Below are 24,897 nucleotides of genomic sequence, written 5' to 3'. Positions count from 1 at the left end.
TTGTCAGCAAAACTGCATGTATAAAAAGTGTTAAAGTCTTTACAATGAAATTCTCAAGAAAACATCACTGTAATGAAACTTCATCTGCTTAAGATTAGTGTCCCATGTTTGCAACAGTATCTCGATAATCTCAACATGTGCCAAGATCTATGCTACAAACTCCTCCATAGTATCAAATGTACTCATGTCAGGAGTATCCAAAATTGCCTCTGAATCCTTGAAAGCTCTCTGAAGAATATCTACTTTTGGAAGTAGTTGAATCTAGAGTTCTTTCAGTGATCTGACTTGTTTCACTTGCTCATGTTCACAAAGTTCTAACTGGTGTTGTAGATCAACAACCTTTTTACCAAAAGTGGTCATTGAGTCCTGTACTGGTATGAAAGTTTCACTTAACTTTTGTATTTCCTTCTCAGTATCATCTCTCTTCTTTCTCAAGTCTACACAAAATAGTTAAAATTAAGAAATATTAACCAAAATCTTACTGTCAATTTTCAATCCAGTCTTCAACAAATATTTATTCATCGTTAGGGATACTTTTCCTTTATCTATCTCAATCATTAATTTTTCTCCCCTTTTCTTCTTGTAATCCTTTGCAACAAAAATGTATGTAGCTTCTTTAAGGGATTTAAGTTGTTCACCAACACTAACAGCTAAATGTCCAAGTTTGGCAATAGGGATAGCCAAATGTTCTGTATCAATCTCTAGTAGGAGACTTGATAAAATATCAATAGCAGTCCTTATATTCTCTTCTTCTCTTTGTTATTCCTTCAATCTTTTCTTTTGTGCTTGGGATTGCATTGCAGTAGAAATCTCCATTTTTTCTAAATAACTCAAATTATCCATATTAATAGAACCTTTTATGATCATGGAGTCATCATCATCATAATCAACTATTGTTTTCTTCGGTTCAGGAGGTATCTCAGGATATGTTTTTATTTCCTTTGTTCTCCTCTCATCTTCCACCTTCTCTATTTTCTTCTCTTCCTCCTTATCTTTTGTTGTCTCCTCTTCCTTAGTGGTGTCTTTGACCGATTGTGGATTTTCAGCAGTCTATTCTTTCACCATTTCTTCATCTTCCTTATCAACTAAATCCTTCTGATTATCCTTAGTAGCAACATTTACATTTGCATCTGCACTTATAGTTAATGGTTCAGTCTGAGTAACAGTAGACTGTGCATACACTGGTTGTTCAGTTGTGCTTATGCCTGCTTCTTTCTCTTATCCTTTGTTCTCAACCTGTTCCTGTTGAGTATCAAACATTTGTACATCAACTTCAAAAACATCTACATTGTCAACATTGTTAGCAACATTATTAGCATCACCGATATCATCATCTGTTGTGTCTATCGGTTCAATACTAATAGGATCATCTTGCATATACTTGGTGTCTCATTCAAAGTCTATGATCTTTACAACTTGAGGAAATTCTTCTAACTTTGGCTTATCGGGAGTAATATCCTCAATTACTTCATCTTTCTCTTCTTCTTCATTGGGAATGAAACCTAAAGCCTTTTTTACCAAAATCTCAGTCTCCTTTTGAACTGATTAGGTCTCTCCAACAAGCATTCTTGTTAATCTCTTCTTTGATCTTGTGTAGGGGAAAAAGTGAGACTAAGTATGGAAACCCTAATCCCACTCTCATACACACTCATGGAATATGAAAGAGCCTAGGAAGGTAACACACGTCAACTAATTCTTATGAGAAAGAGAGAGTTTTGAATTACCTCTTAATTTTTCTATTCCTTTGTCATAAATGAGAGAGAGAAATGATGCAAAATGCAATCTAACCTAGAAAGCAAGTAAGCAATCAAATCCTAATCTGAGAATGCAAATCAAAGAATAACTGATACACTACTAAAAAGTACACATCAGGAGGAAAAATCAGAGGTGCACTTGTGTTTGAAATCTGAGAAGAAATGTCTAGGACCAGGGTGCCACGCCACTATCCTGATTCTGCAATTCTGGAGTTGCAACTGACATTAGGGATTCTGAGATCTGCAAAGCACTATTTTGTCAAGTCCTACTAATAGAGGGCGGTTCCATGGTGCTATTCCACTATCTTGGGTAGGAACAAAATATCACACCCATTTCCTTAACATATTTCTACACTTCTGGACTTCTGGGTGGGGTTGATGTCTTTTCTAGATCTGAAAACTGCCTCTGGATGCCTATTTCTGCACCTGCAACTAAAAAGGGAAGGTTTGGGTGGCTCTATAGCATTTTGCCTTAGTCAAACCCCCATGTTGGTGATTTCCACCTCCACAAATAGCCGATAATATACTGAAAATGTGTGTGCATGGTCCTAAGAATGAAAGTAAACAACCTAGAGCAACCCTAAAGAGTAAACCCTAGTTTCTTATAATTAACAAAGTAAATGCTTTGAATCCACAATGCAAAGTGATCTAGAGCATGAATTTGAATCAAAATGAAGCTTATGAAAAGACATGAAAATAACATGAAGCCATACCCAACCCCAAGGGAGAGGTACAAGTCAATCGTCAGTCGGTGATCTCCTATTGTTCTTCTACATCTTCAAAAGCCCCCAATTGATAAAATGATGCTTGATGAATGTTGAAGTTTGTTGAAAACTTCAAAGATATACTCTTTTGCTGCAAAGAAGGCTCTAATACTCCAAAAACTTATTCTTAGATTCTTAGAAGAAGACCCCTTCAAATGAGGAAAGAGAGCTCTTAAGTATGAAACCCTAGATCTTAATTTTATGTTTATGCCGACCTAGGATTTGAATTTCTCGCATATATTTTGGGGTTAAGCATTATTATATCATAGGATTGTGCTCTCGAAATTTTGGGGAAAAAGTCACGGACCATGTGCATTCCCACCATGGTCCAACCAATTTTTCACCAAATTTTTGGGGTCATTATATATGATGATATTAGAGCGCATCCCAAAGTTACAGCTGATTTCGAGATATTTTGATATGCAAAATTGGGCCTAAATGGTCAAAATAAGACATAATTAAGGTTTATAATTAAATGATTCATTGGAGAAATAAGATTAAAGGGGCACACTTAGGGTAAAGGGCCCAACTTTATAATGTGTAAAGTGATGAGACATGACCTTAGACTTAATTAAATTAATTTATTAAATGCTTAAAGAGGAATGAGAAATGCAAGATGCAAAACACACTAAGGCAGGTGCTAACCTAAGTGTGAAATTGTACCACCCTAGCAAGGGTGTACAATTTATGACACTGCATTTAGCCTCCACTTTAGTGGTCATATGACACTACGTGCATATGCAAGATAAAGTACCAAAAAGTAAAACATCATTTGAAAAAGGATATATCCATAAGTTGTCGAACGAAACCCCCAGTGGTATCTGCAGTACACAGTTAGGAACCACACCCTACAAAACCACATGTTAGATCACAAAATAACCTTATGCTTACTAAGGAAGGTAATGAAATTTGTGGGTAGCTATATGCCCCCCCTATTTTGACTTGCTTATAAGTGAGGTGAAATAGGGTATTGTGTTTTCCACAGCGAATTCTGATAGATTTTGATGAAGCAAGCTCACAACAAGGCTTGATTACTCATCTAAGAACATTATGAAACTAACACAGAGCGTGAGGGAAAACTCACAATTCTAACACCATCGACGGAGCAAGAATCAGAGCTTCCTAGCTCAAGATATGATAGATTGAGAAAAGTGCAGAAATTAGGGTTTTAACTTAAAAACATAAAGTCAAAAAGTGTATAACACATAAATATGAAAGTGACACCTTCATTTGTCACTTTCTTACTTTTTGGCACTATTCACTACATGGGAGCCTACATACAAGCCATCATGCCTCAATGCCGACCTAAGTGACCTATGCAGATGGAGATCCTATGCCAGTCCGTACTCATTAGCCGACTGCTCGACGAGGTGAGTTGACCTTCCGTTGACTGCATTTGACTTTTTCATGTTTTCATAGTTTTTAGAAGTGATGATGTCATCACCTAGTCTGGGTCAAGGTTCTCCCTTTGGACACCTAGGATGCCCTAGTCCTCCTAAGGCACCATGGTCCCAGTAGGGTGCCCTGATCCACTCGGGGCACCCTGGTCCCTGTTCAAGGTGACCAACGGTGACACACAATTAGGCGATGAATGCTAGAAATGATTGAAGATTGCATTAATTAGATAATGATAGATGATTGATCTATCACTAATGATAGATTACTTTGGGTTTGGAAGACACTTTCATACATCCATGAGCATACCATCGGTCTCACCTTTTGGAGCCTTTGGGAGAAAATCTCGAGGCTGATAGTGAGAGAGAGGTATTTTTTGCATGCAGTGGGCTTGTGGGATGTGATGACTATGTCGGCCATCTGATTCCATTCTACGATGTTGATGGCACGGATGGAGAGGTGGTATGCAGACACCTCAACATTCTCGCTACCTATGGGGGAGATGACGGTCACCCTTGAGGATGCATACCACATTTTGCACCTACCTATTAGAGGAGAGACCGTAAGATTCCAATCGGAAAGAGGAAGATTATAGGAGAGAGAAGGTATAAGATGTGGGGAGAGTTATACTTAGTGAGACAAGGGGTCGCATTATGGTCAGCTAGCTCCTACACCTTACTGGTGAGGTTCCATTGGTGAGGCGACTCATGATTGTGACCCTTGCATTAGCTATGTTCCCTAATGGACACAGCACATATATGCATGAAGGACTCATCTATGTCATATGAGCTATGGAGAGACATGGGAGAGTATACTCTTGGGGTCAAAGCATGCTTGTGCATCTCTATCATGACCTTGGGGAGTATGTGTTTGGACAGGGATGCAGCCTGATGACATGCACACTACTACAGATGTGGATGTTTGAGCATATTACCTACACTAGACCTAGTGGAGCCCCCATAGAACTAGTCCCAGAGAAGCTTAGGGTATATGCTTATCCTCTTACCCGTGAGTGGCAATTCAGTGACCTCTTGTATTGGAGGTTGAGTTTGGATGGATTGACAGTGGGAGAAATCATATGGAGACCCTACCTCAATATGTCCATGTGGGCAAGGCTACGTAGATAGATGTTCAACATGTAAAGGAACCATCTACTAGAGGGACAGTATAGCCACATAGGCATTCCCTTCTACTTCAACCAAGTTCGGCGGTAGTTTGGGTTTGAGCAGTGTGTTCCTACTAATGTGCATGTGTACATCCAACATTCACGAGTGATTTTGAGGCTAGGAACCATTCCTAGGCCTACTAGTGATGAGATCAACATCACAGATTCAGATGGGTCAGATCAGGACATAGAGATAGATTATAGAGATGATTTAGGCACGCACCAACAATACATCACATGGTGGGGGAGAACATACCCTGGAGCCATTTTCCCAGTAGACTTCCCTGGAGGGAACCCTAGGCCATCGAGTTAGTCAGGCCATGGAGAGGGATATGATGCATCCGGGGAGGATTCAGATGATCAGGCTAATGACACAAAGGAGCAGCAAGCAAGTGGAGATGGAGGTGATCCTGATACTGAAGAGGGAGATCAAGATGGAGATGATGAGGAGGATGAGGATGATAATGAGGATGAGGAGGAGAAGGATGAGTGACGTACAATTCATCACTCTAGGGAGGATATCAAATCCATAGATCCATCGAGTCTCCCAGTGTAGGAAAAGAGGGATCCAAATCCTGGTCCCCACCGGCCCACACCTACTGTACAAAGACAATATGAGCGTGGAGATCCTAGAGGGTCCCAATCTCAGGTAGTCATTATTCATGATCCCTACTAGCGAGAGGGAGATCTAGGTAAGGTTCCCTATTTTTTATTAACATATGTATCTTACCTACTTTACATTTGATGATATAGAATGTTACTGATGAAAAATTTATCTTCCTTGCAGCTACCATCTAGGAGTGGTGTTCTCTAATTCAGAATGCAATGACAGACCTTATCGGGACTGTGCACGTTCTGAGCTCCTCATAGATATCACATAGATCCCAAAGGAATGTAGGACGACATGAGGATTTTTTCTCTCCTATTCAGATGGAGGTTGAGGTCGTACGAGAGAGATTGCAATAGACAGATTGTGACCTAGAGGCATCACAGACAGAGGAAAACACATACTGAGGGATCATGATGGAGAGAGATCACAGGAGCTCCTCATGGAGTCACTCATTTTTTGTATCATGATACACCCCTATGGGGCCACTCCAATAGCTAGATCAGGACAGGGCATCTAGCCACCATCCTCCAACTACTAGTCTTAGGGATAGGAGATGATTTTGATGCATTGATGTATATATGATGACGGTCATGATTATGTTATTTTTAATGCTTAAACAATGTATGCATTCCTTAGATTAGAAGTAACATATTGAGTAATGAGCATGTATATCTGATTTAATTTCCATGTGATTGATTTCTTAATGCCTCATGATTAAATTGATACATGTGTGTCTTAACTAAATAACTAAGTATTTAATCAAATGCTACTTTGATGATGTAAAAGAAGAATGTATTAAGCTTGAGAAATATATGACTAATGTGATTTAACTAACTCTAATTAAACACAACATGATATAATTTCTACTTAACACATAAGAAATTGTATAACATGATAACACATATAAAATGTAAATCCATTACTATTTACATAAAAAGAATCCAAGACAAACAATATAGTAATGAAACATGCTTGTCAAGAATGAAGTATTGTAGACCAAAAATAAAACATCATTTAATATTACATACTTTAATGAAGACATGCTAACATATTACCCAATTTTGAAGAAAAAGATGATACAGAGAGAGAACGGAAAGAAGACTAGAGAGAGAGAGAGAGAGAGAGAGAGAGAGATAGAGGAACTAGGCATGGTATCTACAAAGGTGCATATCATTTATGGGTTCCTTGAGAGGCATACCTTCCACATCTTCTATCATGTAAGCACTTGATCCATAGACCTCCACAACAATGTATGGTCCAAGCCAATTAGGACTGAACTTTCCTTTCTCCTCAGTTAAGGCATTCACATTGCACTGATTCTCAAAAAGGACTAAATCCCCTACCGAGAAGGAACGTTGAATAACCTTATCAATGTAGCTTTGTTGCTGTAGTGTCCTAAAATTGTGACACTTGCAATTTTGACTGCATTTCGGTCTTCACGATGGCGACGCAACACGCAACCTGAATGGAGACCCTGAAACTTGCTCACGACACTGAAAACTGCATTTTTCAAGCACCCTGGCCTGAACCTCCTTGCACCCTGCTGTCCCGGGAGGTGGGACCAGAGCGCCCAGCGCCCTGGTCCCTTAGGACCAGGGCGCCCAGTGCCCTGGTCCCCAGGACCATGGCGCCCAGCGCCCTGGTCCCCAGGACCATGGCGCCCAGCGCCCTGGTCCCTGGGTCCTATTTTGGGCCCGGTCTCCTAAGGGGCTCGGGTCTTTTTGTTTGCAATTTGGAAATTAACTTTCCTGGTCAGCCTAAGGTCGGGAAAATCAGTCTATTAGCCCTAAATGACAAGTATATAAACTACATTTTCCTCTTTCATTCGATATGATGGAAAAGGCGTGGAAACTATACTCAAGCATTCAAGCATTCAAGCATTCCTTCTAAGTCTCCATTCAAGGCTAAGTGTTGCATTCAAGACAAGGATTCAACCATTGAAGAGGAGATCACATATCACATACTACATGTTACATACAACATACAACATACAACATACAACATCTAAACCTTCGCACATAAGGATACAAACATCCTTAGAACAAGGTATTAGTACTTGTTTTACATACATTTACATTTACAGCTCTTGCTCATTTCTTGGTTAATTCCAAAACCGGGGTTTGACCTAAAGGCAAACCCCTAATCCCTAACCCCCCAATCTTCTTCGCTTTTCTATGTGTAGGTTGCAGGTACGCGGCTGAAATTGAAGATCTGGAATCCTTGTGCAGAGACGAACAGATCCCCCTTCGTTTCACGGATTTTTCGGAGGACCGTGGCGCCGAGCGCCATCGTCCCGACAACTTTTGCTCAAATTTGCAGGACAGCGCCGTATCGACATTTTACTGCTAATTCCAGGTCCGCAGCTTCATCCTATAATCCGAACTCAGTTTATAAGCAAATCTTTGTCATTTTCTATGCATGCTTAGTTTAATTCTTCTATCAACATTCTTTACAAAAGAGGGTAGCCTTGCTGTCTTAACCCTTGAAACACATTTAGCATCCAATCTTGCATTGCGTGGGATTGGATCTAGTGGGTTTCAACCCCTCTTTTGAATGTAAAGTCTCTCCCCTAAGTGAAAACCATCGAATCCTAGCGAACCTCCCTTCTCTCTCCTTGGAGTTGGAAGAGGGGAGAACAACTAGGGTTCGATCGCGATTTTCCGCTTTACATTTTGGTGAACTCGACGTGAACATCCTTTCTGATTTTTCATGCTTAGATCTGAAAAAATTGATTACATTTCCATGTTTGATCTTTTGCAAAATTTTAGAGGTGATTGCATAAAAACCCTAAAATTTCTTTTTAGTAATTAAACTTGTGAAATATTTAATTGTTAATGCTTGTTTCAGATCTGTCCTTCTATTACAAATTATCAATTCATATCTATGTTTTAATTTTGAAAATTAAGCGGTTAAGTGTCAAAACCCTAATTTTTGAAACCCTCTTGATTCAACCTTTGTCCGACAATTTCACTGATCAAAACATCTCCAAATCAGCTGTAACTTTGGATTCCGCAATAAAATCACAATATCTTTCATCCCTGAAAATTTGGAAAAAAGTTGCGAGGACCGTGGCGCCGGGCGCCATCGTCCCCGACATTTTTTCCGAAATTTTGGGAGCGAGATCTTACTGTATTTTTCTGCTAAAATCCAGAATTTTGGCTGATTTTATCAATTTTAACACCTTCAAAATTACAGTCAAAGTTGGTCTTGTGATTGCTTGGATTAAGGCTTTTAAACATTCAAAAATCATTGAAACTGAAATTTTGTGTCAAAATTGTGTTCTTACTGTCCTAAATCTGAAAAGTGTGTTTGCATTCATTAAAAATTTCAGTGCTTTATTCAAATTCTTGCATTTTGTGACTTTTGAAATTAAGTGCTTAATTACAACAACTTTGATTTCCACTTTCAAAATTGAATTTTGCGTGAAATTGAGTCAATTTTTAAATTTCAAAATTTGCATTGCTCTTGACATTCCCTCTAAAATCATAAAATTCAAAATTTCAGTTTCCCTCTCTTTTTCAAAATTCAAATTTTGCATTTTTCGACAATCTGGGTAGGGTTCAATTTTGAGATTGCAACTTTAATTTGGCCTATCTACAGATCGTAAAATCACTCAATTTTTTCAGATTGGCTTTAAAATCATCATACCTCTCATCCCTACAAATTTCGAAAAAAGTTGCAAGGACCGTGTTGCACTCCAAGCGCCACGGTCTCAGACATTTTTTCCGAAATTTCGAGAGACTGTCGTGATTGCATTTAACAGCTTAAATCCAGAAGATTGGCTGATTTTACTGAAAATTGCTACCTCTAAAATCAAAATTTTCTCTTCTTCTCTAGTGCATGAGTTTTACAACAATAAGCCCTACTTACACTATTCCCGTTAGACGAAGCCGTAGAATAAAGTCTTTCTGAGGTTTAACTACTGAGGAGATGGAACCTAATTTGAATAGCCTTTTTAACGAGGACATGGGTAATTCCTCTAATCCTCCTAATGATGAAGAAGCTCTCCATGAGGTTTCTGAAGAACAACTTTCAAAATTGGATAACCAATTTGACGATTTTCGACAATGGATGTCTCAAGAATACCCTGATAGTCAAGCTCTTCCTTTAATTGAGGGTCTAAAACGTATGCTTCAAAGTGATAAGAATGGAATTGATATTTTGCGTGGTATTTCACACATTGTGAATTCGAACGTGATGCCTATGAAGAGTTGTGCCGAAACTTTAGGTTATACAAAACCTCCTACACAAGTCAATCATTCTATTCCTTTGATGACTTCTATTGCTAGCATACCTACCTTTACATCAAACATAATGGCTACTTCTACACAAGACATTCCTCCTATGATCACTAGTCATGGGGGTAATCCTTCCTTTTCAATTAACCCTCTTCCTTCATTCAATCCGACTTCTTCATTCACTCCTTCAATGAGTGTTCCTATTACATCTTCACAAATGAACATGACGCAAGGGGGCAATTCATTTAATCATTCCATTCCTCCTTGTAGTGTTCCTCCTATCCAATCATCTCCTATGACTAATTATCATAGGGTCCCACCACCTTACTCTTTACCTTCTTTCAATAACATAACACCTCCATCTCAATCTAACACATCTAATATGAATTCTTCGACTGAAGCGACCATTAACAATCTAGCACAAACTGTCTCTTCTTTACAGCAACAAATTGCCTCTATGAATCAATCTAAGTTTAGTGTGCCCACATTTGATGTTGCGAGCCCACTTTCTCTTGACATTGTTCGAGCTATCCCTCCTAAACATGTTGAAATCCCGCATTTGGAACTTTATAATGGTAAAGGAGATCCTCTAACACATGTTAAGACTTTTCAAACAATTTGTACTGATTTTGCTTATGACCCAAGGTTGCTTGCAAAACTATTCACGAGAACATTAAGAGACAAAGCCCTACAATGGTATTGCTCGTTGCCTTCCTATTCTATTACTTCTTTCGAACAACTTGCAAATGCTTTCATTCAACAATTTCAAAACAATATAAGTCCTAAGGTTACTTTGATTGATTTAATGCATTGTAAACAAGGTGTTAAAGAAAAAGTGACTGATTTCATTGGTAGATATAAGCATTTGTATGCTCAAATTTCTTTTCCAGTGCCTGACAATGATATTCAAAGAATCTTTATTTCTAATTTACAAAAAGATATTCGATACAAACTTCTATTTTCTGAGTTTACATCTTTCCAACAGTTGTGTGTAACTCTTCACAATTATCAACTGACCGTGAGTCAAATGGAACAATCACATCCTATGGCTCTGAGTGATAAGGGTGATAGCAGTCAACAACCATTTGGGAAGTTTAAACCGAACAGAGATTCCATCAAATTCAATGAAAACATCATCAACAACAATGTGAATGCAGCATCAGGTGTGCCTCCTATTTCTAAATTTTTCAAGAAAGAAAGAAAGTATACTCCTTTGAATGAATCATTGCATAGTATTATGAATAAATTATTGGAACAAAATGTGCTTACTCTTCCTCCTATAAGACAAATTGATCCTACAAAGATTACTTCACCTTATTTTGATAACAAATCTTTTTGTCAATTTCACCGTCAGCCTGGGCATGATACTGAAAAATGTTTTTCTTTAAAGGGTAAAATTCAAGATTTGATTGATAACAATACTATCTCTGTTTCTGGAGTGAATGATAAAGGCAACACATCTGTAGCTCCTCCTAACCAAAATCTTCAGATTTTCACTGATCCATTGCCTTCTCATACCTCTAATGCAATTGAGGCTAATGATTCCTCTCTCTCATCTGATGGTCTTGTGTCTATGACTCCGAATGTGATTAACTTTGTAGAGCAGCAAGAAATCCCTAAAGAACCTTCCATCACATTTGATTCCAATGAAACCATTAGGGCACCTGATGGTCCTTTATACATAGTTGCAAAACTCAAGAATACACCTTGCCGTGGAGTGCTTATTGATCCTTCGTGCATGATTAATGTTATTACTGAAGAATTCCTTTTTACTTTGCAATTGAATCAAGTGATCTATGACAAAATAGATGTGATTGTGAAACTATTTGATGCATTTTCTTCTCCTGCAATTGGTTCTATTACATTGCCTATTGAGGTTCATAACAAATCTCTTGATGTGAACTTTGCTATTATTCCATCTTCCGAACAATTTCGTGTGAAGCTTGGCTATCCTTGGCTATCTTCCATGAAAGCTATTGCTTCTCCTATTCACAAGTGTTTGAAATTTCCCCATAATGGTGAAGTTGTTACTGTCAATCATAGTCTCTTTAAACCAGCTGAAAGAACTTCTAGCGTTCCTATTGATTACTTTTGGCCTAAACAATTCCAATCTCTTCCTCCGCGAGGTGATCGTCTTTTCAAATCTTATCAAAAGTGGAAAACAGATATGATCTTATCTCTAAGTGAACCTAGAACACCTAAACTTGACATTCCTATCATTCTTGAGAAGGAAGTTCTTCCTTTGAAAGATAAAACTCTTGTCTTTCCTCAAGAAGATTCCCAACCCATCCCTATGGATGTGACTATGTCTATGCCTAATAAACTTCCTAAGAGTAGACCTATACCTCCTCGTCATGATGGACTTGGTCTTCTCCCTAAACCAAATATTCTTCCCTTATATGGAGCAGTTCCTCCTCCTTCTTTTTATAGAGAGAAGAGACCTTCTCCTTCTCCTATTATCCAGCCTAAGAGACCACAACCTAAACACCCAAGTGATAGGGATGAGAACATACCTCCTCCTCAATCTTCTCCACTTCCTACTAAGACTAGACGAAATCATTCTGCACGGGAACGCTGGCGAAAGCGTCGTCTTAGAGCTCAAACTTTGCAATCTCCAAAAACACCTTCAACAAGCATTATTCCATTTTCTCCTCAGCCGGACATTGAGCCTAAATCTCCTAAACATAAGATGCATGATGGTTTTGATCCTGTGCGAGTTAAAGATCCTATTTTTATAAATCTTGATGATGATATAGATGAAAATGTTATTCATGATGAAAATGTTACTCCTCTTGCTTCTGATAGTGAATATGAACTTGTTGATGTTGATAACCATTTATCTAATGAATTTTCTAAAGCACTTATCCTAGCTCCTAGACAAGAACAATGTGGCTCGGGACATGAACATAGCCCTTGTTTGGATCTTGTGATAGCTCCATCTGCTGTGTTGGATGTTCCTCCTCTAGCGTGTTCCCTGCCTTCCCGAAACATTGATCAGCAAGATCGGGGGGTAGATGACGTGCTAGACTAGTTTCATTAGCATAGCAGATTCTCTCCTCCTCTCTTTTGTTACTTCTTCTATATGTTATTCTCATTCTTCTATTTGTCGTCCTTAGTGTTGTCTACTTGAGGATGATGCAAAGCATTGAGATCTCTCGATCTCTCTCATGTTGACTCAAAAGACACATGTGTTCCCTTCTTCTAGGTGACCTTCCTTGATTGGGGAATGAAGAACAATTATGCATACATACATATGATATACATGAATTATCATACAGCATACTGACCCCGAGGAAAGCAAAGTCACCTCGTGCTTTGTGTTTTGTGTCTATTATCCTTGGGTTTATCTCACACTTGGGGGCTAAATCCTTGCGATAACGTGCTCCTTTTCCTTTCTCATTTCTTATGTGTATCACTACGTTAAAACAATCACCCCCGGTGAGGCATGTGCGATCGCTTTAACATAGGGGGGCATACATCCCATTCATATCTTTTCAAGATACTTGAAAATTTCTTGGTAAATTTAACCTTGCCTTGAAAATTTTTGATATCTTTCTTGCATGACTCATAGTGAGGGAACCTTACTACTGACAGTCATGGTTCTTCCTCGTGATCTTCCCTTTTACTTTGTCAATCGAAGTCGTAAGATCCTTAGTCCACTGGGGGCTTGGTGTATCTTGCCTCCTTGACGTGGTGAAAGTCTTTCAATATTGTTTCCTTGTACTTTACCGGAAGTATGAGCATACATACTCCCGCTAAAGTGGGGGCTAAATGTAGCATCCTAAAATTGTGACACTTGCAATTTCGACTGCATTTCGGTCTTCACGATGGCGACGCAACACGCAACCTGAATGGAGACCCTGAAACTTGCTCACGACACTGAAAACTGCATTTCTCAAGCACCCTGGCCTGAACCTCCTTGCACCCTGCTGTCCCGGGAGGTGGGACCAGAGCGCCCAGCGCCCTGGTCCCTCAGGACTAGGGCGCCCAGTGCCCTAGTCCCCAGGACCATGGCGCCCAGCGCCCTGGTCCCTGGGTCCTATTTTGGGCCCGGTCTCCTAAGGGGCTCGGGTCTTTTTGTTTGCAATTTGGAAATTAACTTTCCTGGTCAGCCTAAGGTCGGGAAAATTAGTCTATCAGCCCTAAATGACAAGTATATAAACTACATTTTCCTCTTTCATTCGATATGATGGAAAAGGCATGGAAACTATACTCAAGCATTCAAGCATTCAAGCATTCCTTCTAAGTCTCCATTCAAGGCTAAGTGTTGCATTCAAGACAAGGATTCAACCATTGAAGAGGAGATCACATATCACATACTACATGTTACATACAACATACAACATCTAAACCTTCGCACATAAGGATACAAACATCCTTAGAACAAGGTATTAGTACTTGTTTTACATACATTTACATTTACAGCTCTTGCTCATTTCTTGGTTAATTCCAAAACTGGGGTTTGACCTAAAGGCAAACCCCTAATCCCTAACCCCCCAATCGTCTTCGCTTTTCTATGTGTAGGTTGTAGGTACGCGGCTGAAATTGAAGATCTGGAATCCTTGTGCAGAGACGAACAGATCCCCCTTCGTTTCGCGGATTTTTTGGAGGACCGTGGCGCCGGGCGCCATCGTCCCGACAACTTTTGCTCAAATTTGCAGGACAGCGCCGTATCAACATTTTACTGCTAATTCCAGGTCCGCAGCTTCATCCTATAATCCGAACTCAGTTTATAAGCAAATCTTTGTCATTTTCTATGCATGCTTAGTTTAATTCTTCTATCAACATTCTTTACAAAAGAGGGTAGCCTTGTTGTCTTAACCCTTGAAACACATTTAGCATCCAATCTTGCATTGCGTGGGATTGGATCTAGTGGGTTTCAACCCCTCTTTTGAATGTAAAGTCTCTCCCCTGAGTGAAAACCATCGAATCCTAGCAAACCTCCCTTCTCTCTCCTCGGAGTTGGAAGAGGGGAGAACAACTAGGGTTCGATCGCGATTTTCCGCTTTACAGTTGCAATGTTTTATGATATGCCTGAATATGATTGAGGGAATTTATACATCATTCATCGAGCATCTCAAGTTGTTGAATTCTTTTCTCTCTATAATAATCATCATCCACTATGCCCCTAAAAGAAACTCTCAAAGAAGGAATTTCTAACTCCAACGACATAATGGCATCAACACCATAAACAATATTATAATGGGTACAACTTTTAGCAATGCGTACACTCATGTGATAGGCCCATAGAACATAGGTTAATTGAGTATGCCGATCCTTACCATGCTTGTTTATAGTCTTTCGAAGAATTTGTTCAATTATCCTTTTAGTAGACTCATCTTGACCATTTGATTGAGGATAATAAGGTATAGAAAATTTATGTTGAATATGATATTTGTCAAGAAACTTCTTCACATCCTTATTTTTGAATGATGTTCCATTATCTTAAACTAAGGTGAAAGGTATCCAAAATCGAGAAATGATGTTTTCCAAAATGAATTGACAAATTACTTCACCGGTAGTGGATCGAAGAGGAATGGCTTCCACCCACTTTGTAAAGTAATTAGTGATGGTTATAATGAAAGTATGTCGTTGAGATGAAGGAGGAGATATTTTACAAACAAGATCCAAACCCCATGTAGAAAAGGGCCAAGACGCTACCTATTATTGAAGCTCTTGGGAAGGGGCATGGATCAAATTTCTATGTTGTTAACATTGACGAAATCGTCTAACAAACACAAAGGAAGCATTTTCCATGGTTTTCCAATAATATCCTATTCAGAGCAATATCTAAACTAAAGACCTACCCCCAAAAATCCCCCCGCAAGCACCTCAATGCGCTTCTTCAAGAGCAATAGGGACTTCGGCATTGTTTAAGCATCGAAGAAGAAAACCATTATAACCCCTCCTATAAAGAAAATTAGAAAGGATAATGTATCTAGCAACCAATTTGTGAACCCTATCCCTAGTATTCTTATTTGCAAAGTCAGGAAAGGTACCATCACTCAAATATCTCAAGATATGCGAGTACCAATCATCAGAATCTAGAATGCAACAATATGCCACATCACTAGGATTATCAACAATAGCCAGGGAATTAAGGTTATGAATAGTGAATTGAAGATCTACCAAGGAGTCCTCTAGAGACACAAGAGAGGCAACACATGCCATCGTATCAGCCTGTCAATTATCTTTTCGAGGAACGGGTTCCATGGTATAAGAATCAAATTTTTGTAACAAGGATAAAGCTAAATCTATATTCTGATAATTTGTCCTTCTTATCTTGATAAACTCATGTCACTTGTCTTATGATTAATTGAGAATCTCCATAAATATGTAGATGTTTCACATTCAACACCAAGGCTGCATTAATTCCAGCTATAAGAGCTTCATATTCAGCAATGTTGTTGGTACATAATAAATTGAGACGCTATGATAAAGGAATAGGCTTCTTCTTAGGAGAAATTAAGACCACCCCTTCCCCCAATCATATGCGACACTTAGAGCCATCAAAGTACAATTCCCAAGTCTCATCAACTTCAATGGAAAGAATGTATTCATCGGGAAAAGACTCTAGATTATGTAGGGAGAAGGGTGAAGGAGCATCAAATAAATGATCAGTCAACGCTTGACCCTTTATTGCCTTTCGTGAGACAAACTTAAGCTCAAACTCGGTCAACATCATAACCCACTTAGCTAAGCATCCGCAAAGATCAGTTTTGGAGAAAAGATGTTTAAGAGAATCGAATTTAATGATAACATGGATCTCAACATTCAAGAGATAATGCCTCAACTTCTGGGTTGCAAAGACTAAAGCAAGGCACTATTGTTCTATTGATGAATATCGAACTTTGTAATCGAGTAGAGTGTGGCTTATGTAATAAACCGAGCATTCTCTACCATCCTTATCACATTATGCCAATAAGGCTACAAGAGCTTGAGGGGAAGCAGTGTTGTACAGAAGAAAAGGCTTAGTAGAATTAGTAGGTTGAAGAAAAGGAGGATTGGCCAAATAGGTTTTTATCTCTTCAAATGATTGACGATAATCCTCATTCCATTGGAAAGTGATATTATTTTTAGGCAATTGTGTGAAGGGAAAGGTACGATCCGCAAGTTGAGAGATGAACCTACGAATAGCTTGGATCTTTTCTTGCAAAATTTTGAGTTGGGAAACATTCTTAGGAGGTGGCATGCTAATAATAGCATCTATCTTCTTCACATCCACCTCAACGCCACAATGTGAAACTATGAATCCTAATAGTTTTCTATGATCCACACCAAAAACACATTTTCGGGGATTCAAACGCATGTTATACTTACGATTTCTCTCAAAGATTTGATGAAGGATCTTAACATGATTTGTACGAAGAAAGAATTTGGCTAAGATGCCATCTATGTAATCTTCTAAGGTCTTATGCATACAGTCATGGAAGATGAGATTCATAGCACGCTGATAGGTTGTGCCTATGTTTCTCAATCCAAAAGGCATCACAATCCAACAAAACATACCCCAAGGAGTGTTGAAAGAAGTTTTATATTGATCTTGGGGATTGATGAAAATTTGATTATATCCTGAGAAACCATCCATAAAGGATAGTAAAGCATGCCCTGCTACCGAATCCACTATCATATCGATATTCAAGAGAGGAAAATCATCCTTTAAAGAGGCCTTGTTCAAATCACGAAAATTAGTACACATCATAATCTTGTTTTTAGCTTTAACCATAGCCACAATATTCAAAATCCATGGGGAATAATTGATAGGATGGATGAATCCAGCATCCAATAATTTTTCAATCTTAGCTTTAACAAGTAATGCCACCTTAGGGTAAATCTTTAGAATCTTCTGCTTCATAGGTTTAGCATCAGGAATTAGGACAATGTTATGAGTGACAATCTTAGGATCTATGCCAAGCATGTCAGAATATATCCAAGCAAAGATCTCAGGGAATTCATGTAACAACTCAGCATATTGTTTTTTCTCTTCTTCGTCAAGAAATTTCCCTATCTTGATGATATTATCTTCAACAAAAGGATCCATCTTAATATCAATGATGTCATTTATTAGGAGATTTCTTTGTTGAGGAGCGTCATTCAATTGAGGAAATTCTTTAACTATCTCATCATTATTTCTTTCTTTCCCAAAGTAAGCTTTTGCATTTAAACAATAGGGGAAACTATGATTATGGTGATAACGAGGAAGGTTGTCATAAGCTCCCAAGAATTCAGCTAAGGAATCATCGATAGAAAAAAAATGTCCAAAGAAAAGACACAAGAAGGGTCACAATCAATATATTCTGGATATTTTAGCGAGAGAGAAGCAGAAATGACATTAACACTAATAGATGGTCTCTTAGAGGCTTTAGTATGCTTGAAAGGATCATAACCAAGCCCAAATGTCATATCATGAAAGTTGTTTTCCAAGGGAACTTTAATCCCTTGTTCTTGAGCACCACATCCATTTCCATTATATCCACACTTAGCTAGGATGTGAAAGCCAGGACCATAAAGGTTAGTCATTTCCAAAGAAGAAGGAGGATTTTCAAAAGTGAAGGATCAAAATCCTCTAAACCAAAAACTAAGGGACATGAAATCTGAGAAGCCACCACAAATTTGTTACTCAATGGCCTAGACAAAGTAGATTTCTTTTTAGGTTCTTCTTCTTTCTTCTCTTCAAACTTAGGTTCTCTAGGGGGGATTTTGTATTCTCCTACAAAAGTAGGATTGAAATCAAGGGATCCCCAATCATCCTCTGCAAGAATATGTTTAGGAGAGAAATTATTCTCAATCGTAGAGTCTGGTTGAGAAGATTCCTCCTCAAGAACCTTAGGTCCACTTGAGGAAGTATCGGGGATCGATCCAGATATAGGAGATAGGTTTGATGAACTAGTCACACTAATCGAAGTAAAAGATTTAGAGGAATTATCTAAGATAGTTGGGGAAGAATTGATTGAAGAGGATTTAGAACTTGATGTTTGTAAACAAGCCTAAAATCTTGTGTCACCTAAAAAAGTGTATGTTGTATTGTTGTAAGTGAATTTGATTTGCCTATGAAATGTAGAGGAAACAACTTGCATACTATGAATCCAAGGTCTCCCTAGCAACAAGTTGCATGTCAATTCTCCATACATGACATGGATAGGTGTGGGTAAAGTAACAGGACCTACCTTAATAGGAAAGGTGATGATACCTAGTCAATATTTAGCAATATTATCAAACCCACGGATGGTAAGAGAATCAAGCTTAATAAGATATGTATCAACATTGATCTTATGCAACTAGTTAATACTACAAACATTAAGGCCAAAACCATTGTCCACTAATTTTTTTCTTATCGCACTATCATTTATTATAACCACAATCATTAAGGGATCATATTATTGTTGAATTTCACTACAGGGCAGGTCATCTTGTGTAAATGCAATCTGAGCCTTAGGTGATTTAATAGAGTGAATCAAAGAAGCCATATTATTGGATTTTACTATGGGTGGGACATTCAATATTTTCAAGGCATCTTGTAGCATTCCATGATGAGTCAAGGAAGTTTGAAGCAAATCCCAAAGGGATATCTTGGCAGGACTAGCTTTAAGTTGTTCGACAAGACCATATTCCTTACCAAGTGTTTGTGAAATACGAGGTTCTTGAGGAAGAATGAGTTGAGGATCAGGTAGAGGAGTCAAAACAACCAGAGGAGGATTAGGTTGCCTATTGTTTCTCATGTTATAGGTTTGAGAAACTTCATTATAACTCCCTTGAGTTAGTCGTCTAGCATAGCTATAAGTACTCTTAGTGGGATTCCTTCCTTGAACCATAATGATAGGTTTGTTTGGAGTGCTAAAGGAATCATGACCATACCCACCTTGAACCATGAAAAGAGTTTGATTAGGAAGAGGTGAATTTGGAGAAGGACAAGCACCTTAGAAAATAAAAAGGGGTTTGCTATGTTCATTCACATTGATCATATTGATTAACCTTTTAGATGAATTATTCTTGTTTGAAAGTTTAGGCAAAGACGTAAAGTCGTCAAGGGCATCATCAAATAAAGCATGATAATAGTTATTGAAAGGATTATCTTTGGACTCAAAAGGAGACATAACATCATAGAAGGAATCATGGGAGTCAACCATGTTGCTAGATCTAGTGGAGGAGTTCATAGGAATGTACTCACTAATACATTTGGCCTCAAATTTTGACAGAGGTTTCCGACGGACAAGGCATTTTGTGATCAAATTTGATTTTATTTTTTTTAAATGCCCGATAATGTCGAAATGTCAACGATGTTTCCTGATGAAGCCTATGTTAGTCATAATTCTGACGACCATTATTAAAAATTAAAAAAAGCACGGGTTCATTTTAAAACCGCGCGTGACAGATTGAATTAACTCTTGACTTCCTCTGCCTCTACCAATTCCTTTGTTTCTTTTGCCTCTTCCTCTGCCTCTACCTCTACAAATCGGGTTCGACATTTCTTTTGCCTCTTTTGCCTATGCCTCTTCCTCTACCTCTTCCTCTATAAATTGGGTTGTCTAGCAGGTGAAAAAGAAGGATTGATTATGTAGTTTGGAGGGTATCTAACTATTGGAGATTGCAAAATTCCTGTAGATTTTCGCATGTCGTTAAATTCCTATGGAGTTGCAAGTTGTGTGTTTGAATCATGTAAAGTTGGTTGCAAACAAGTTCATTTTAAAGTGTGTGTCTCATAAATTTGAGCTTGTCATCCTACTGATATGTTCTCATTTATCTATTTTTCTTTACTTTTTGAATGTTGTAGTTCCTAGTTGTTGAAAAGTCTTCTAATTATCAGTTCTATTAGATAAAGGCTAAAAGTATTGTATAAAAATTAAAAAATAAGTAAACCCTATTTACTATACTAGAATCAATCTTGTTGCTTTCTTGTAAATGAATTTTTCCCATCCCTAGTTATTGAAAAGTCTTCCAATCATTGATTATGTTAGATAAAGGCTAAAAGTATTGTATAAAAATTAAAAAATAAGTAAACCCTATTTACTATACTAGAATCAATCTTGTTGCTTGCTTGTAAATGAATTTTTTCCATCCCTAGTTATTGAAAAGTCTTCCAATTATCGATTATGTAAGATAAAGGCTAAAAGTATTGTATAAAAATTAAAAAATAAGTAAACCCTATTTACTATACTAGAATCAATCTACTTGCTTTCTTGTAAATGAATGTTTTCCATCTTCTTTCTTGTAAATAAATGTTTATAAAGTAGTGATTGTATGAATTAGAAATATGATTCCTTAATGAAACTTGCTTTGGAAATACTTGATTCAAATATATAAAATCAGTAAAAGACTAGTGCCTTGATTCCCTACTAGTTTCATATCATTTCAAATGAAAAATCCTATGTTTAACCTTAGAGACGGTTTTAATAACTTATTAATGTAACAAGACCATCATCTCAAAGGCTTCCATATAATTGCAATTAAAATATGACATCCAGTTAGTCTTACTGAATTTAACTTTACTTTGAAAGACCAATAAGACAATTCGAAGTTTCCCAACCAATCCTTCAAACTGATATTCAAACTAAAAATCAATCTTAATTACAACATAAGAGTGCACAATGAAACAACCTATGTAAATAGATTTATCCTAGGAATTGATAAATCCATTGAAAAGATAGATACCATCATGAATGAGAAACACTTGAATCTTTATATTGAAAATAAAATACTTAAACCGATTGATTTTAGTGCATATCCTCCACCAACTTGGTACTTCCAGACAACGAGTTCATAAGAAAATGCATAAAGATTGTCTTGATAAAAAAACTATAAACTTGTGATATTTGTCTCTCCTAAAAGATCCTCCACATATAGATGAGGATTTGGTTTGAAAAATAAAAGAGCGCACCCTTTCATTAAACTAAAATTAATAAAAAAACTAACTAGAAACTAACTACCTAAAAACTGCCCTAACAATCTAAAACTATAAAATACAAAGTCACATCTTTAAACATCTTTTGATATCTATGGTTGGTCTCCAAGCATCTAGTTGCACTTCTGAATTTACTTCAAATATCCCTCTGATTTGTAGGTATATGCATCGTAGATAATATCTGTGACCACAATCTCTAAAGTGATGAAGTTTTCCATCTGCTCGATTGTGTCTACCATGTCAAGTATATCAGACCGAGAAATGTTAAGGGAAGCACTGAGAAGACTTTGGCACTCCACAATCCATTTATCCTTATCCTTAATCTATCCATTCTTATCTTCAATTTCTAGAAAACCATGTTGTACTATTTCCTTACATTCATTAAATTCATTTTGCAATTATGTGTCAAAGTCTTCATGCTTTTTCAACAACTTTTGTATTCCTTTAATGACTTTAGCTACTATATTGTCCATTGTCTTATCATGCAACAGAGTTCCTAGTCTATTATAAATCCGGTTGTGAGATATTGCATTATCCGTATTCTTTTGATAAACAACCCAGAAATATTCAAGGAAACCTTGCAATTTTTCAAATCTCTTAGTCAATAAAACAGAGGTTGTGTCAGCCCTCACACTCTGCATTTTCCTTTTCAATTTTTTATTTTCCAGTTGCACTTCCTCACATTTATTTTTCCACTAAGACCCATCATGGATTTGTGGCACGGTCTATCCTCCTCTTTTTAGCAATTCTTCATATAATCCCTTGTATTGATCTCTTTCTTTGATCACTTTGACCAATTGTGCTTTATTAAATTTTGAAATATCAATACCCATATCAGCAGTAACAATGGGATCTACTTCAACAACTTTCAATTTCATCATGTGACCAAAGGCTTTATCCACATCAATGACTTTTGGCCTCTTATTTGGAGGGTAAAGAGCCCATAAAAGAAAAGCCTCTTCATTCTGGTCAAATCTAGAGCCAACATACACATCATTTACCCCTTGAATATCCAATTTAAAATCTTTATTCTCAGAATGTAACATGCTATCAAAAATAAATGATGCACTCATGTCCCATCCTAGAAAGATGATGATGACTTCTTCACTAAGAAGTTGTCTTCCCCTTTGAGGGGTTATAGTGGTCAATTCTAAACCAATTTCTTCCTTTAGTTTCCGCAACAATTATGATTCTTTTTCAGGGGTTACATTTCAGATAGAGTCTCTTAGTTTTTTCCCTTTGAAATTATATAAAAAGGATTTAAATTTTTTTGACTTAATACTCAAAGGTAGAATACAGGAAACCAAGGAAGAATACTCATTGTATCTTGCATCACTATGGATGTTCAGCCTGGCAACAATTTGATCTTGCAAGTCTAGCTCTTCTAATGTGTCTAGTGCTTGATGCCTAGATACCACCTGAACTTCTTCGGACTCGCCTTCACTCTCTTCTTCTTCAGTTTCCATTTCTTGCAATCTCTTTTTCTTTTCTTTCAATTTCTTGTTTAATTCATCAATGGCCATCTAGGCCTCTTCCTCCTCCATTTTTCTAAACATGCCCTATGCTTCAAAGTAAACATGAATATAATCTCCCATATTTTGAATTTTCTTGCAATTGTGAATATATCCCCCAGGGTCATAATTGACCCTAGCAGCATATTTGAACGAATTGTATTCTTCAATCAGTTTCCTATCAATGGAAGAATACAAAGGCAGAATACTCATTGTATCTTGCATCACTATGGATGTTCATCCTAGCAACAATTTTCTCTTGCAAGTTTGGCTCTTCTGCTGTGTCTGGTGCTTGATGCTTAGATACCACCTCGACTTCTTTGGACTCGCCTTCACTCTCTTCTTCTTTAGTTTTCATTTCTTGCAATCTCTTTTTCTTTTCTTCCAATTTCTTGTTTAATTTATCAATGGACATTTGGGCCTCTTCCTCCTCCATGTTTCTAAACATTTCCTCTGCTTCCAAGTAAACATGAATATAATCTCCCAGATTTGACTTTTCTTACAATTGTGAATATATCCCTTAAGGTCATAATTGACCCTAAGCATATTTGAACAAATTGTATTCTTCGATCAGTTTCCTATCAATGGCTTCATAAGCCTTTGTTGATACAATGGTAAAATCCCCAAAACTAAGAGTCCCAGGTAGGAAAGTCTTCTTATGCATACCTCCAAAATGTTTGGCATTCAAAACACTTAACTATCTCACAATCTTCAGATAAGCAATTTTGTCTGGTACAAGTTTTGGCAACAAATATGGGGTTCCTTCAAAACTATAAATCTTGAAGAAAGTAAAATCCTTGTGAACAAACCAATCACCCCAGTTGTGATTGACAATACCTCTTTCATCAAAAATAGTAGGTCTAAGAAATCTTTTAACTTCAGTGGAATAGATCCTTCACACAGGACACCATACATCTGGTATAATCCCTTTACTATTAGTTCTTCAAACTTGATGTAGTTTGATTTCACATATCGTGAATCCCAAATAGATGTCCACATTTGTACTGGTTTCTCTTTACCTACTCTGTCCATTGTGTTCAATTTTAAATTCATTGGCCACATACCCCTAAATCTTTCATAAAATAAAATCAAATGCATTAACAACAAGTAAAACTTGAAAGTGGGCTCCCTATTATCTTTGAGGCTCAAGAAACCTTCATGTAATTTTTATACAACATAAGTATCATAATCAAAGGGTATTGGCTCATACATTTGTACATTTTCTACTAACACTAGTGGCCCAATATTAGCTACATCAGGGACCTCTATACCTCCAACCTCTCTGCATGATATATAGGTGTACTGTAAGTAGTGTCTGAAAATGTCCATGTTGAATGGGGGACCATCCTCTTCGGTTAGAATGCCCTTCTGAACCCTCTAGAAAACTAAGTTCCACCCTTTATAAGTAGTATCCATTTTAACAAATTCCTCCTCTAGTTCTTCAAATGACAATGGTACATCAGGGTTAGGGTCTAAGATAAAAAAATTCATCTATGGTGCCATGACTAAATTTGATAAACACTTTGCCATTTGGAAACTAAATGCATATCTTCACATAATT

Source organism: Cryptomeria japonica, chromosome 10, assembly GCF_030272615.1.
Source record: "Cryptomeria japonica chromosome 10, Sugi_1.0, whole genome shotgun sequence".
Taxonomy (NCBI): Eukaryota; Viridiplantae; Streptophyta; class Pinopsida; order Cupressales; family Cupressaceae; genus Cryptomeria; species Cryptomeria japonica.
This window is presented reverse-complemented; position numbering follows the sequence as displayed.